The 15,906-nt window shown below is 40.6% G+C and overlaps 1 pseudogene; it reads left to right on the top strand.

Annotated features, from left to right (window-relative positions):
* Positions 1 to 931: 931 nt before the first annotated feature.
* LOC101299027 lies at positions 932 to 13,986 on the top strand (annotated as a pseudogene).
* The last annotated feature ends 1,920 nt before the right edge of the window (positions 13,987 to 15,906 follow it).

The following is a 15,906-nucleotide window of genomic DNA, read 5'->3' on the forward strand; positions in this document are numbered from 1 at the left end:
TCAGCTTATCCCACATTTCAATCTTATATTCACATCTTGACCGTTCAGTTTATAGGTATTTATGAGTAAATCATTTCTGTAAATTTTCAGCCATATTGAAAATCGTTAAGACATTCATAAGGATGATTTACCAATTATGAACTTGAACGGTTCATGTTTGACATATTTGGTTCGTCCATTAATTTGATATAGTTTGTTACCTTAACGATCACCGATTTAGCTGAAAATTTGTAGAGTTGATCTACACATATAGACCTAAAAACTGAACGGATAAGATGTCAAGATGTGATCGAAAAATAGGTCTTTTAAACCATAAACCGAAAAGTCCTCACCAAGTTCTCAACTTAAAATGGCTCCCCTAGTTTATATACCTCCTAGCTAAGTTTTTCCAGTGCCATTGTTTACTACATTTTAGTTATCATCACCAGAAGTAATCATTTCCTGGCTAACTACCATTGGCAAACGATATTACCTAGCTACCTAGCTATTTTCAAAGTAAACAAAGCAAGACTTCCCCGAGATCTTTTTTCAAGCAACTAAAGCATGTATACCTAATCAACCATTTTAAAACTAATTAAGGAGATTCTATTCTATCGTTTTCAATTTCCAGTCATATTTTCCTTGTCTTTATGAAGTATCTAACCAAGACCACTCCTCCGATCCCCACTTTGCCACCAAAAAGGTTGGAACCTTCTCTTTTATGTAAACTGTTAGCGCCACTGTCATCAAACACCATCCTAGCTTTGAGAGCCCTCCAACATCTTTGACGATTGAAATTGAAATCTGAACTACCATGTTGGAGAGCAAAGACTACTTCCGCTAGGCAGCTGCAACTTTCGACCGTATATATATATACTACTTACATCCTTCATTCCTTTCCATCAACACCATTCCAGAATATTGCAGGTTCTCTCTAACCATTTGTATAGCAATGGCCACAAAAGAGCCTACAGAACTCAGAAACGAGACAAACGAGTTCGACTTCCAGAAATCATCAGTATTTGAACAGCATTACCCTCCTGGCTTTTTGAAAAAGGTAAGCTGTATAATTTTATCTTGAGATTGTAGTGAATTTTTACATTCTTTAGTCTAGTCTATGCGTGTGGAAGTAACACGTACAAATTTTTCTTCTTCTTTTTGTATGCAACATAGGTGGTGGCAGATATTATAGCAACGTTTCTGTTGGTGTTTGTGACATGTGGTTCAGCTGCTCTTTCAGCTAGCGATGAACACAAGGTCTCAAAGCTTGGAGCTTCCATAGTCGGAGGGCTCATAGTAACGGCCATGATCTATGCCGTTGGCCACATCTCCGGAGCACACATGAACCCGGCTGTCACTCTAGCTTTTGCTGCGGTGAGGCATTTTCCATGGAAACAGGTACACAGCTAGCTTTCTTTCATTCTGAGATTCCTATGCTTCAAACGAATGGTAGGTACAATTTTTTATTTTTTGGATTGAATTTGTGTGCATTCTGGACAAAACAAATAGACGATCCAATTGATGGCCATCTACATGCAATACACACATCTGGAGACCATGACACCCACATGAAAGGTTCTTATGGGGTCAGTTCAGGGGCATCATATGGGATCATTAATTTCCCTCCACACAAACAAAAGGACATAAGAAAACACTAATATTATTGTACTGGAATTTATCTTTCATTTTGGTATCGATTTATCAGAGGTTAACTTTTGGCTTAGCTGAACACTACATTATTTGGATTCTCTATACAAAACCTTATTTTCTTTCAGGTACCAATTTATGCAGTAGCACAACTAACAGGATCAATATCAGCCTCTTTTACTCTGTCTATACTATTGCATCCCATTAAGCATGTGGGAACAACATCACCTTCTGGATCAGATATTCAAGCTCTAATCGTAGAGATAGTCATGACATTTTCCATGATGTTCATCACTTCTGCCGTCGCCACAGATACTAAAGCTGTACAGCATTTTTCTCCCTAGCTAATTTCTTTTGCCATGGACTTCCACTTATTCTCTAACATTTCTATGTTGACAACAGATTGGGGAGCTAGCAGGTATAGCGGTTGGCTCTGCAGTATGCATAACATCAATTTTTGCAGGGTAAGCAGATCTGGCCCTTAAGTTCATTATAATTTTGTTGTTAAAACTCGCCAAGAAACTAACCTAGTGAATATAACTAGACCAATATCAGGTGGCTCCATGAACCCAGCCAGAACACTAGGACCTGCACTTGCTAGTTCATACTACAAGGGAATTTAAAGGTCCTAGAGGGGGGTGAATAGGCCTTTTTTGAATTTTCGTTGACTTCTGTATCCGATGATAACAATGACTTGTGCTATCCCAGATTCACAGAATACGAGTTTGCAAAAAGTAAATTGCAGCAAATAAAGAATCAACACAAGGAAGTTTTTTTTACTCACAGAAACCCTGAATGCAGGGAGAAAAACTGCGTGTCTCTAACTCTTGAGAGACAAAACTTTCCACTAAGTTGAAGTAACTTCTTACAAGAATAATAGTTCTAGTGATACACTACCACAGTGCTATCCTTCCTAGTCCCGAACTAGTCTAGACCTATTCCCTCTCTTGTTTCTAAGCTCTTACAACATGGAACACTTTTAGAAGCCTTGTTCATGAATCAGCTAACCACTAGCTGATTCAACCTTGAACGCTTCTTGGGTTGGTTGCACTACACATCCCTCATGGTATTCAACATGATATGAGTTGATGAAAGAAGTTTTGAGTTCAAGCTCTAAGGTTTACAGTCACGAAGAAGACTTAGAGCAGCATGAACAATGCAAGCTAAAAACTAGACTCAACAAAGAAAACGCAATAAGACAGTTTTCAACAACCATTGAGCAAAGCCAAAGCTATAGATATATATAGGCAGACAAGGCATCAAAGATGATGCAAGCTGACCTCAACATGTTTCAGAAAAGTTTGGACAGAAGTGTTTGGTTGCCATACTGAAAGTGATGTAACCAAATGGAGAGTTGACACAAGCAACCTCAATAAGACAAAGATACCTTTCCTAAAACATGAACGATTCAAAACAGGGAGCAAAGAGGTTTCAAACCCTCTTACTCAGTCCATTAGTGGACCTTGACACAGCCGATAGCGACTGGTCTTTGAATCACACAGGGACCAGCTCTGCATAGGATAACGTATCATAAAATCCTAGCTGGAGCCTTGAGCAGAAAACCATTTGGTCACGGGTTGGCATAACAAAAGATCTCAACCCTTAGACTGGTTTGAGCGCCAAGACACTTCCCACAAACTCAGTTGTCCATTTGAAATTGAAAGACCTATTAAACTAATATAACAGACTTTGAAACTCAGGACAGCAACAGACTCAGTACTAGGATAGCAAGCGAAGCTGCTAACCTCTGTGAAAAACAGTGATATGCAGATGCATGTTTTACCTGAAACCATAAGTGATATTAGTGCCACTTGTTCTTGACCAGATAACAGCATCTCAAGGTGTTTTGCAGGATAAAAGGATTGCCAACTATCTTTATACCTTCAATCTCCCCCTTTGGCATTCCTTCACAAAACACTTCATTTGTAGGGAAAACAACCTGCAGAAAACAACTTCAAGAACAAGTGAAGAATCACAGAAACTACAACTGAGTTATTAGCACACTAACACTGAGAATTTGCTATTGCATTAAACAACCATAAAACATTGTATTGAACAGCCATAAAAACAAACAATGTCTTATAAACATAAACCAACAATTCCTATAACTAATTCTCCCCCTTTTTGGCAAGGAATACCAAAGGGAAACAGAGAATAAAATATCCGAGAGGTTTTAAAAGAAATAGAAAACCTACAATGGAAAACACAAAACATGGGAAGTACACACCAGTATACAATGTAAAACATCAAAACAACAAAATCACACAGCTTCCTCTGACTCCTCAGCAGAAGCATCAGAGGACTCCTCAGAACCAGAGCTGGAAGAAGGCTCAGAAGGGGTAGACGAGGCTCCATCCCCACCAGAGGGGTTAGCAGGAGGCGCATGTGTCCCCACAGATTCCTTCAGCTCATTTCGCAGGGCCTCAAACTGAGTAGTAAAGGAAGCCTGTAGAGTAGCAACAACATGGGAAACTTGACGCTTGATTTCTTGCTTCAGCAGGGTCTGCTCCAATGATTTCACATACACATCAGACCGACTCATCGATTTTGCCAAGGATAACTTGTCGACCAGAGCAGCCTCATTCTCAGTAGCCATGATATCAGAATCAAGGACATGTACACCAGCATCCAGACACAATTTTGTGATGACAGCAGGGAAGACAAGAGAGCTATTCTCACGAAGAGATGTGCCCGCACCCCTGATGGCCTTGTAAATGAAACACTCAGCAGGAAAACGAGGCTTGGAAGGGCTAGAAATCAGATATTTGATCAGGGCAGCCTGTTGGTGAGTGATTTTGCTGGTGTTGGAGGTGGGAGTCAAAAGTGATCTAACCATAAACCCTAAAAGCTTGCACAGCTCAGACATAAATTGACTGGAAAGATGAGAAGCAGTGATCTCTGGCTGAGGAAAAGTGGACTGATAAAGGGCTCCTCCTAGCTCAAGAAGAGAGACAGATTTGATGTAATCAAAAACCAGTTTGACTGAGTTGGGTTCTGTGGCAAGGAGAAACAGGCTAGATCGAATCCTAGGAGGAGAAATGTCAACATCCTTATCCCTAACCTTGACAACAATGGGGTGCTGAGATTGAATTTTCACCTTTTCAGGTGCATTCTGAGGAAAATTGGCATAAAATTCTTGAACCCAAGTCCTATTGACCCTATGGAAGGATATCAGAACCTGATCCTAACCCCAGTGAACAGCTAATTTCTTAACTTCAGGAAGCAGAGAATCAAAAGCGATAAGTCTCTCAAACACTATTCTCTTAGTGACAATAGAAGTACAGAAATAATCTCGACTAGCCTCAGATTGAAAGTGAGAAAGAGGAGGAACAGAGGAGTGGGATACCTCAACATATCTCTTCTTGGGAGGCATGGTGGACTGGGGAGGCCTGTTGCCATCCATGGGACCCTTGCCTTTGTCAACCGAGTTCCGAGGACCAGGACGAGAGGGATTAGCACTGGAGGAGGGCTTGGCAGGAGCCTTGGAAGGAGGAGGTCGCCTAGACACCGGAGACCCAGAAGCAGGGACCTCCGAGGAGGTCTCAACCGGAGCTGGAGCACCAGTTGGTGCAGAGGGCTCCTGAGGAGTAGAGGATGATCTGGTAACCCTACGTTTGGAGGTGAACCGCTTGGATTTGGGCTCAGGGGCTGGGACAGGCACCTCGGTCCATACACCCTTAGAAGAAGGAGAGGAAGATCTAATTGGAGACTTAACCGGAGAGGATGGAGGAAAAGGAACCGCTGTGGATGGTCCACCACCACTGGAGAGAGTTGGCTTAGCGACCTTGACTGGTTTTTCACCGGAGGGAGAGCGAGGCCTCTTACCTAGAGCAGGAGGAGAAACTAGGTCTCTTAGAGCTTCAAGCTTGTCTGCTATGGAGGGACCGCCAGGGGTAGCAGTAAGCCGAAGAGATTGACCTCCAGAGATAGGCACTTCAGCCTGGATGGGAAGCAGGTTTAGGGGTTCCTGCATGGTGGGTTCCTCCCCAAGATTGACAAAATTTGGCCCAACAGGCTTGTCCCACATTTTTGGTTGAGAAAGCTTTGGATTGGAAGAACGCAGAGCAGAGAAGGAGATGAAAAGAAAATGAGTGGGTTTTGAAAAGATAAGAGAAGAGAGAAAGACCGGTTAATGAGAAGGCGGAAGCGTTGGACACGATCATAGTGTCTCGAAAACCGTCAACCCCACTAATCCCAACTGCTCAAAACGGCTATAAGAATTAAATAACCAAAACCATGCAATGATGATGTTTTGAGACGTGACAAAACACCACCGCTCAGAAGGACCAATGAAAACTCATAGAAGAACCATGTAAGCACATGCAGACAAACATAATCCAAGAGTAAAGCTACTCAAGTCTATACTCCCCCTAAGAGTATGCATATGAAAAACCGAAAAATTGTTTGTTTCTGACGAACACTCTTAGAGAAAATGACTGCACAAACAAGCTTTAAGGAAAATGACCATTCAATTTGCATCCTTGGTTTTTGAAGTCAATTTAAGCATAGACTCACAAGGTGACATATCATAACAAACAAACAAACCTTGATCAAACAAAAGCAAATCACAAAGGTTTGTGATAGTGACAAGTCCCAATGGTCTCTATTTTTATTTGCAACACTTTAGAGTGAGTGTGTAAGTGAGATAATAACCACATGGTGCTTGATAAACTTGAGGGCATCAACTAAGTATTTATTGTCAATGTGAGCCATGTCATGCAAGGATATCATCTGGTCCTTCCATCCTTATCTCTCCAGAATTTGATTTTAAAGTCCAGAGGCTACTTTTAACCATGAATTTATTTGATTAATATCACAGCCTTAACTGAGAAATCATCCTCATAGGTTCAAGTAGCAGAAAATGTGTCATTGCTTCACAAGATCAGTTGACCTTAGACAATATGTGTAACAAGGACACTCATATGGACACATCATCCGAACTCATCGAAGGATAGAATGCATCTCAGAAATCCCCACTGCATAAAATGACAAGTGGAGGATTAGCTGATTCAAGAAGTCATTTGTGATTTGTCATTCATTTTCTTTCAACTTTGTTCCAACCAGACTTCCTAATTCTAAACCAATCTCGTTTCTTCCCACCCTTATATCGTTCATCACGACCAAGGAATGTGTACTTTGAGATTAGCCTAGATCATTGAGTTCTTTGAACCTCAACCTTCAAACCAGCCTCTTTTCAGCCCACCCTTGTATTGTTCACCACAATCAAGGAATGTTTACTTTGAGATTAGTTTGGTATGCAAACTCCCCCTTAGTATGAACTCTCATCTCAAGTATATAGCCCAAGTTTTAGTGCAACCAAAGTGATCATTACGAGTGAGCTTAAGAGGACTGCAGATTTGCAATAAAAGCCAGGCCACGTATAACACCATCAAAACATGTGCACACACCTATGTGAAGAGTAAGCCTAAACCAAGGCAAGGAAAGACAGATAGTCACCTAGGTCAAGTTCAAAAACTGACTAAGGATACCAAGAAGGTCTTCTAATCCTGAACCTGTAAAGAGGAACTGGAAACAAAAGTTTTTTTTTTTTTTTTTTAAATTTCAGAACATATGTACACCAACAGAACACACACACTAGCAGGGGAAGTATTTACTTGTTGTCACACAACCCTATAGCCTTGCACAAACTCAAATGCCTAGCATTGTCAAGTGGTTTAGTGAACAAATCAGCTAATTTCTTTTCAGTTGGAATGAAAGTAAGCTCAAGTAGTTTCTCTTCAACCAAGCCACGAATGAAGTGATATCTTATCTCTATATGCTTGGTCCTAGAATGCAACACTGGATTCTTTGAGATGTTTATGGCAGAAGTATTATCACAGAAAAGAGATAACGTACCTTGCTGGAAACCATAGTCTGCAAGCATCTGTTTCATCCACATGAGTTGTGTGCAACAACTACCAGCTGCTACGTACTCAGCTTGAGCAGTAGAGAGAGAGGTGCAATTTTGCTTCTTGCTATGCCATGAAACAAGATTGTTGCCTACAAAGAAGCAACCACCGGAAGTGCTTTTTCTGTCATTTGCATCTCCAGCCCAGTCCGAGTCAGTGTATCTTGCAATCTCAACATTAGTGTCAAAAGTGTACTTAATTCCATGATCAAGAGTTCCAGTAACATATCGGATTATGCGCTTTACTACTTTGACATGAGATTGTTTGGGATTAGCTTGATAACGAGCACATACACCAACACTATAAGCAATATCTGGTCTACTAGCAGTCAAATACATAAGACTTCCAATCATACTCCTATAATTGGTTTGGTCCACATTAATACCAGACAGGTCAGCACTGATTTTACAACTGGTGCTCATAGGAGTGGGGAAGGCAGTGGCCGTTTCCATCCCAAACTTCTTAACAAGGTCCTGTGCATATTTAGATTGACAGATAAACAGACCATTTTGACTTTGCACAACTTGAAGACCTAAGAAGTAGCTTAACTTCCCACAGAGACTCATTTCAAATTCTTTCTTCATGAGCTCAGTAAACTCATGCACCAGAGATGGAGAAGTAGACCCAAACACTATGTCATCAACATATATCTGAGCAATGATAATGTGCTCTGAGGTACATTTGACAAACATTGTTTTGTCAACTGAGCCTCGCACATATCCATGGTCAACAAGGTGATTCGACAATCTCTCATACCAAGCCCTAGGGGCTTGCTTAAGACCGTAGAGGGCCTTATCTAACCTGTAAACATGGTCAGGATGGGTAAGACTCTGGAATCCTGGGGGTTGTTCCACATACACTTCCTCTTTGAGGATACCATTCAGAAAAGCACTTTTCACATCCATTTGATACAAGATAAATTTCAAATAGCAAGCAACGGCAAGTAGAAGACGAACTGACTCAAGTCTAGCTACAGGAGCAAAGGTCTCATCAAAATCTAAACCTTCTATTTGAGAATACCCTTGCACAACAAGTCTTGCCTTGTTTCGGGTGACAATGCCTTTTTCATCAGTTTTATTTTTGAACACCCATTTGGTTCCTATGACATTTTTGTCCTTAGGCCTAGACACTAAATGCCAAACATTGCTTCTTTCAAACTGGTTCAACTCGTCTTGCATGGCACTGATCCAATCAGCATCAAGCAAGGCTTCCTTCACATTCTTTGGCTATATTATAGAAACAAAGCCATAGTATGTGATGGTGTTGATGTCATCTTTATGTATAGCAACAAAGCATTTAAACACTGAGAAATTGCTCACCAACCAACCAGTCTTACTCCTAGTCTTTCTGGCTTTAGACACATCCCCAATTACATGGGATAGATCATGGTCCTTCTGTACTTGTCTTTTGCCGCTTCTGTGAATTGGCTGAATGGCAAGCGTACTATCCTTCCCAGATCCTGGAAGATCTGTGTCATCATCCATCCCTGAGTCATTATCTCCTTGATCAGACTTGGTTTCAGATGAAGTAGGTTCAGCTTCTTGTTCAGATACCTGCTCAGACAAAACACACCCATCATTCTTGCAAACAAGAGCATCATTAACAGCCACATTTACTGATTCCATAGTTTTGCAAGTTCTCTTGTTATACACCCGATAGTCTCGACTATTTCCAGCATAGCCGAGGAACACACCCTTGTCACTTTTAGCATCAAACTTTGTCAAATACTCTCTGTCCCTATAGATAAAGCAAGGACTTCCAAACACTTTGAGATGAGAGATATTTGGTTTTCTATCTATCCAGATCTCATAGGGAGTCATGGTTGTTCCAGGTCTAAGAATTACACGGTTTAATGTGTAACAAGCATTGTTTACTGTTTCTGCCCAAAAAGAATGATCAAGACCAGATGCAGCTAGCATAACCCTAGATAATTCCACAAGAACTCTATTCTTTCTTTCTACAATGCCATTATGCTGTGGAGTGATAGGAGCAGAGAATTCATGATGCACACCAAACTCTTCACAATAATTTTCAAAATAAGAGTTTTCGAATTCAGTACCATGATCTGATCTGATCCTAACAATATGCATGTCATCATTCAATTTCTCATTTGTGACTCTCTTAGCAACACTGTAATAATTTTCAAAAGTTTCACCTTTGTTAGACAAAAATCTCACCCAAGTGAATCTAGAAAAATCATCAACAATTACAAGAGCATACTTTCTTCCTCCAATACTTTTAGTTTCAACAGGTCCTACTAAGTCTAGATGCAGCAGTTCAAGAACATGAGTAGTAGGATCAGCATTTAATAGAGGATGAGAGGTCCAAGTCATCTTACCAACTTTACATTCACCACACATACCTTAGGGGATACCGGCAAGCTTTGGTATCCCTCTGACGGCTTCTTTTGAAGACAGCTTCACTATATCTTGATGGTTCAAGTGACACATTCGTCTATGCCAGAGATCTACGGGTTCCTCACAGATCATAGATCTAAAACAAAGTTGGGGTGAAAACTTCTCTTTCGCTACAACACAATAGCATTGATCCCTAGTTCTCTTTCCTCTCATTATGCTCTTTTCTTTACCATCTAAGACAACACATCTCTGCTTATCAAAGGTGACTGAATCATGTTCATCAACAATCTGACTTACACTTAACAAACTCACTTCTAAACCCTTGACCAGTAGGACGTTTTTCAAACAAGGAAGACCAGGGGCATTTACTGTCCCACTTCCCACTATCGGAGCCCGAGCTCCATCCCCAAAACCAACATTCCCTTCAGGATGAATGTCATCCATAGACGAAAACCACTTGGGATCTCCAGTCATGTGCCTTGAAGCACAACTGTCTATGTACCAGGAATCAGCACAACGCGCTGTGAGAGCTGTAAGAGTTACGCGGCACACTGCTACTGTTCTAGACTCCTTAACATGCCTTAGATTTGTCCAGACATGTGACAAGAAACAGACAATGTTTTTCTCATCAGGATTACTGTCACACTCATCAAAAGACTTTGAATCTGTGTGTGGGGTTTGGAGAACATGAGGTCTGGACTCCTTCTTCTTAACCCAAGCTAAGCTCTTATTCGGTTCTCTAGCTACAGGGACAGAAAGACCCTTAGCTATCCTAGCAAATTCCTGTAGGGACTTTTCTAGAGTGGCTTGGAAAGATGTGAAGAAACTTGCAACTGACTTATTGTTCTGAAAACTGGTAGACTCTTGGTTTCTCCTAGGGTATGCCTGGCTGTTTTGGAGTTTCCTACAAAAAGGTCGGATGTGACTAGGAACACCACAGTGATGACAGGTAGGTTTGAATCTTTTTAGAGACTCAACCTTGTTAGTCACTATTTTAGCATCAGGAACTTTACTTTTGACAAACACAGTTCCACTATTCTTAGAGTTCTCGCCAGTTCCAAACCCTAAACCCTGTTTGTTCTTATCTGGTCTACCCATTCCACACATCTTGGTCAATTTTTCAGACCCTATTGAAAATTTAGCAAACTGTTGTTGAGATTCCTTGAGAGAAACTTCAAGCATTAGCTTATCAGCCTTAAGACCACTAAGAGAACTTTCTAGACTCAGCTTTTAGGCTCTCCACACTTTTTGCTGGGACAGCAATTCAGCTTGTATCCTTGTTTTCTCTTTTTCACACTTTGCAAGATCTTTGGTCAGGATATCTATCTTAGATAACATGGACTTTGATGTGTTGACAAGTTCAGTGAACTTTTGCATTCCATCATCATCTTCATCATCCTCCGGAGTCTCGATTTGAGATACCGTGGCAATGAAGGCAACTGGTTCTTCATCATGATCCAAAGAGGGATCAAGGACAACCCGAGCTATGAAAGCCACAGTGTCCTCCTCTTGATCAGACAAGGGATCCTCTTCACTGTCACTATAAGTGACGGCAAGAGCCTTCTGATGGTGAATCCTCCTATTTGCACAATCAACAGCTCTATGTCCCACACCCTTACACTCAAAACACACATCGCTTCTTTGGGAACTCTTACCCTTAGGATTTCTATCTTGACCTCTATCCTGAGAGGACTCAACACGAGAATTCCTAGGATATCTGTCATGACCTCTATCTTGTGATGTCACACCAAATCTAGGTTTCCCAAAACCCCGGTTCAAGGAGAACGGTTTCCTTCTTTTCTTGAGAAAGTTTTCAAACTGTTTTGTAAGGAGGGCACACTCTTCTAAACTGTATTCGACATCCTCAGGAATTTTAATCTGTAAACTTGACTCAGTTTCCTTGACAGAGGAGAGGGCAATGGATTTTTCTTTCATCAAACCCTTCTTATGGGCTTCATAGGTTTTCAGGTTTCCTACTAGCTCTTCTAGATAATAGGTTCTCAAATCCTTGGATTCCTATATGGCTACTCTCTTATTCTCAAAACTAGGAGGAAGACCTCTAAGTAACTTTCTGACAATCCTAGATTGTTCTAGAGGAGAATCAAGACCAGCACACTGATTTGTTATGTTCAAAATACGACTATAAAACTCATCTATTGACTCACTTTCGGACATTTTCAGCTCATCAAAATCTAACAAAAGATCTTGGAGCATCTGTTCTCTCACTTGCTCATTACCTTCATAGGTTGTTAGCAACACTTCCCACGCCTGTTTGGCTGAGATACAGGTAATGATTCTTTTGCGCTCCCCCTCAGAGAAAGCCGAGTACAAACTGTTAAGAGTTTTGATATTCATCCAAGCAGCAATTTTTTCTGAATCGGTCCACTCATATCTAGGCTTCGGCACACTTGCACCTACCTGGATCGAGGTCCGTTCTGGGGCTGACCAGCCATCCTCAACCATCATCCATTGTTTCCCATCATCTTGGGAAATAAAGAATGCGGTCATCATGATTTTCCATTGTGAAAAGTTCCTTCCCTCAAACAATGGAGGACAGTTTACAGAAGTGTCTCTATCACCCATTTTAAAACCCGAGGATCTTACTAGCAAAGGCTAGGAACTGCTCTGGTACCACTTAAAGGTCCTAAAGGGGGGTGAATAGGCCTTTTTTGAATTTTCGTTGACTTTTGTATTCGAGGATAACAATGACTTGTGTTATCCCAGATTCACATGATACGAGTTTGCAGAAAGTAAATTGCAGCAAATAAAGAATCAACACAAGGAAGTTTTTTTTACTCGCAGAAACCCTGAATGCAGGGAGAAAAACTACGTGTCTCTAACTCTTGAGAGACAAAACTTTCCACTAAGTTGAAGTAACTTCTTACAAGAATAATAGTTCTAGTGATACACTACCACAATGCTATCCTTCCTAGTCCCGAACTAGTCTAGACTTATTCCCTCTCTTGTTTCTAAGCTCTTACAACATGGAACACTTTTAGAAGCCTTATTCGTGAATTCAGCTAACCACTAGCTGATTCAACCTTGAACACTTCTTGGGTTGGTTTCACTACACATCCCTCATGGTATGCAACATGATATGAGTTGATGAAAGAAGTTTTGAGTTCAAGCTCTAAGGTTTACAGTCACGAAGAAGACTTAGAGCAGCATGAACAATGCAAGCTAAAAACTAGACTCAACAAAGAAAACGCAATAAGACAGTTTTCAACAACCATTGAGCAAAGCCAAAGCTATAGATATATATAGGCAGACAAGGCATCAAAGATGATGCAAGCTGACCTCAACATGTTTCAGAAAAGTTTGGACAGAATTGTTTGGTTCCCATACTGAAAGTGATGTAACCAAATGGAGAGTTGACACAAGCAACCTCAATAAGACAAAGATACCTTTCCTAAAACATGAACGATTCAAAACAGGGAGCAAAGAGGTTTCAAACCCTCTTACTCAGTTCATTAGTGGACCTTGACACAGCCGATAGCGACTGGTCTTTGAATCACACAGGGACCAGCTCTGCATAGGATAACGTATCATAAAATCCTAGCTGGAGCCTTGAGCAGCAAACCACTTGGTCACGGGTTGGCATAACAAAAGATCTCAACCCGTAGACTGGTTTGAGCGCCAAGACACTTCCCACAAACTCAGTTGTCCATTTGAAATTGAAAGACCTATTAAACTAATATAACAGACTTTGAAACTCAGGACAGCAACAGACTCAGTACTAGAATAGCAAGCGAAGCTGCTAACCTTTGTGAAAAACAGTGATATGCAAATGCATGTTTTACCTAAAACCATAAGGGATATTAGTGCCACTTGTTCTTGACCAGATAACAGCATCTCAAGGTGTTTTGCAGGATAAAAGGATTGTCAACTATCTTTATACCTTCAGAATTTGGGTCTATGTGGTTGGACCTGTTATAGGAACCCTACTAGGGGCATGGAGTTACAACTTCATTCGGGTCACTGACAAGCCGATCCAGGCCATATCACCGCACTCGTTTTCATTCAAGCTAAGGAGAATGAAAAGCGACAATGATAGGCAGGTTGTTACCTGCACAGACCCTCTCGATTCAGCTTGAATTTATGCATTTAGATCGGTATCCACGTTATGTCTAAGAATCAAATGCACAATGTTAGGGGTGTGTATTAGTGGTGTGCTCTATGTAATTGGTTTACTAGTGTGCTCTATGTACTATGGTTACTTTGGCTAGGAATTTCAGAATACAAAATTAGTAGTGTGCTCTTTAACGGTTGTAGGTCCGTTTCACTTGGCCGGAAGAAAAGGGTTTCTTCTCTTTTACGTGTCCAAAACTCTAGAGCTAGCTAATAGAGTTTCCTTACTAGCTTCTTCTCCCTCTTACCTTGTGTGATGATCAGATTTTTCATGACTGAATAGGTCGGCGTTTGAGTCCATCGCTTGTTCTGTATGTTTACTCAATTGATTTACAGCAGCAAACAAATGGAATAAGCGATGGACACCAATCGCCCACCTATTTCTATAGTCATTTTCTTTGATTCTTGAAGCTCGCTAGCACTTAAACCAGGTGAACCAATTATTTCACATCTTTCTGCAAATCTATAACTTCGTCTGCAAATATTGGCACTATTACTTTGAAAACTGAGAGGATCCTGCAGCCATCTCATTACTATCTCTCATGTTACTCCTAATCTAACAAATGCTACAATATTCATGCAACAACTTAATTTTTAGAGGGATTCAGTCATCTCAGTTGCAATCAGTGAAATGATATGTTTCAGCTGTAGGTGATTATCTAAGTGGAATACTTTTGTTCAATAATATTTCTTGAAAGAACTCCAGACTTCAATTAAATCAGTGGTACTTGAGAGTTGAGATTGCTTCACATGATCATGTTACATTACATCATTTGGACATTCTTCACTTATTTCACTTATATGAATCATGCATATATGCATTGAGTTTAGGTTGGATGTCGCCACTGCCTAATTCATAGCATGCATATATGCATATATGGCTGCAGCCTGCAGGGTGATGATGATGAAGTTAGAAGAACAGGAATACTGGACTTCGATGAATTGAGTAGTAGTACTAGTAGTTGTAGGTGGTGTATTCACTGAGTTTAAGCAGGTGAAAGCAGGTGATGAACTAGTTCACACCATTACAAGGAAGTAATGAACTAACCAACTTTCATTATGACTAACTGACATAAAATTTGCATAAAGGTTGATAAAGAAACTGGACATAGATTTGGGAAAGAGCATCTACCATCTGACAAAGAGAACATGCACCGAGGTAAGCTACTAAGCTATACAAGTAAAGTGTACAGTAAGGAATGGAAATCCTAAGGACAATAGACATAACCCCAGCCATGCTTCCAAAGTACATAACCATGCTTACACTTCCAAGTTCCAACACAGCTAGCTGTAATCCATTAAACAGTATAGACTACTACGGATGATCTCAGTAGTTCAGTTCATCTGAAAGTGCTCAAGCTCCCTGCCTCCATTTCTCTTTTCATGGATGCATCAATTGGTCATCATATCACATCAATGAGATCTTCACAAGTTTAGTCCTATATATTGTGGGTCGGAGCAATTGGGTCATTATATTATACAAGAGCTCACATACTGTGCAGATGAGAGACTCAATTCATCACTAGTGTGAGAACTTGAGAAACTCGACATTGATTTGGGGAAGTATCAAATTCAATCTTAGATCATGTTCTCAGGGAATTAGCTAAGCTATAGGTAATGAATAAATTGGTAAAAGAGATCCTTATATGCCATGCAGGATTCTCCATTCGACTATTCAACTGCTGGTATTCAATTGGGCTAATGTACAATAGGGACCCATGTACAGTTATTTCTCAGTCCACAGATGTTAATTGGGCCTCGGTTGGCCCATGTTTCTTGTGGGTTGGGTTTCAATTCTTAGCAGTTGTGTATACATTTCTTGACCCAAAGAGAGCTCTTCAGCGTCTTTGGCATAGGAAAACTGGCATTTACATGAACAACATGAA

This window comes from Fragaria vesca, linkage group LG6 (genome assembly GCF_000184155.1).
Source record: "Fragaria vesca subsp. vesca linkage group LG6, FraVesHawaii_1.0, whole genome shotgun sequence".
NCBI lineage: Eukaryota > Viridiplantae > Streptophyta > Magnoliopsida > Rosales > Rosaceae > Fragaria > Fragaria vesca.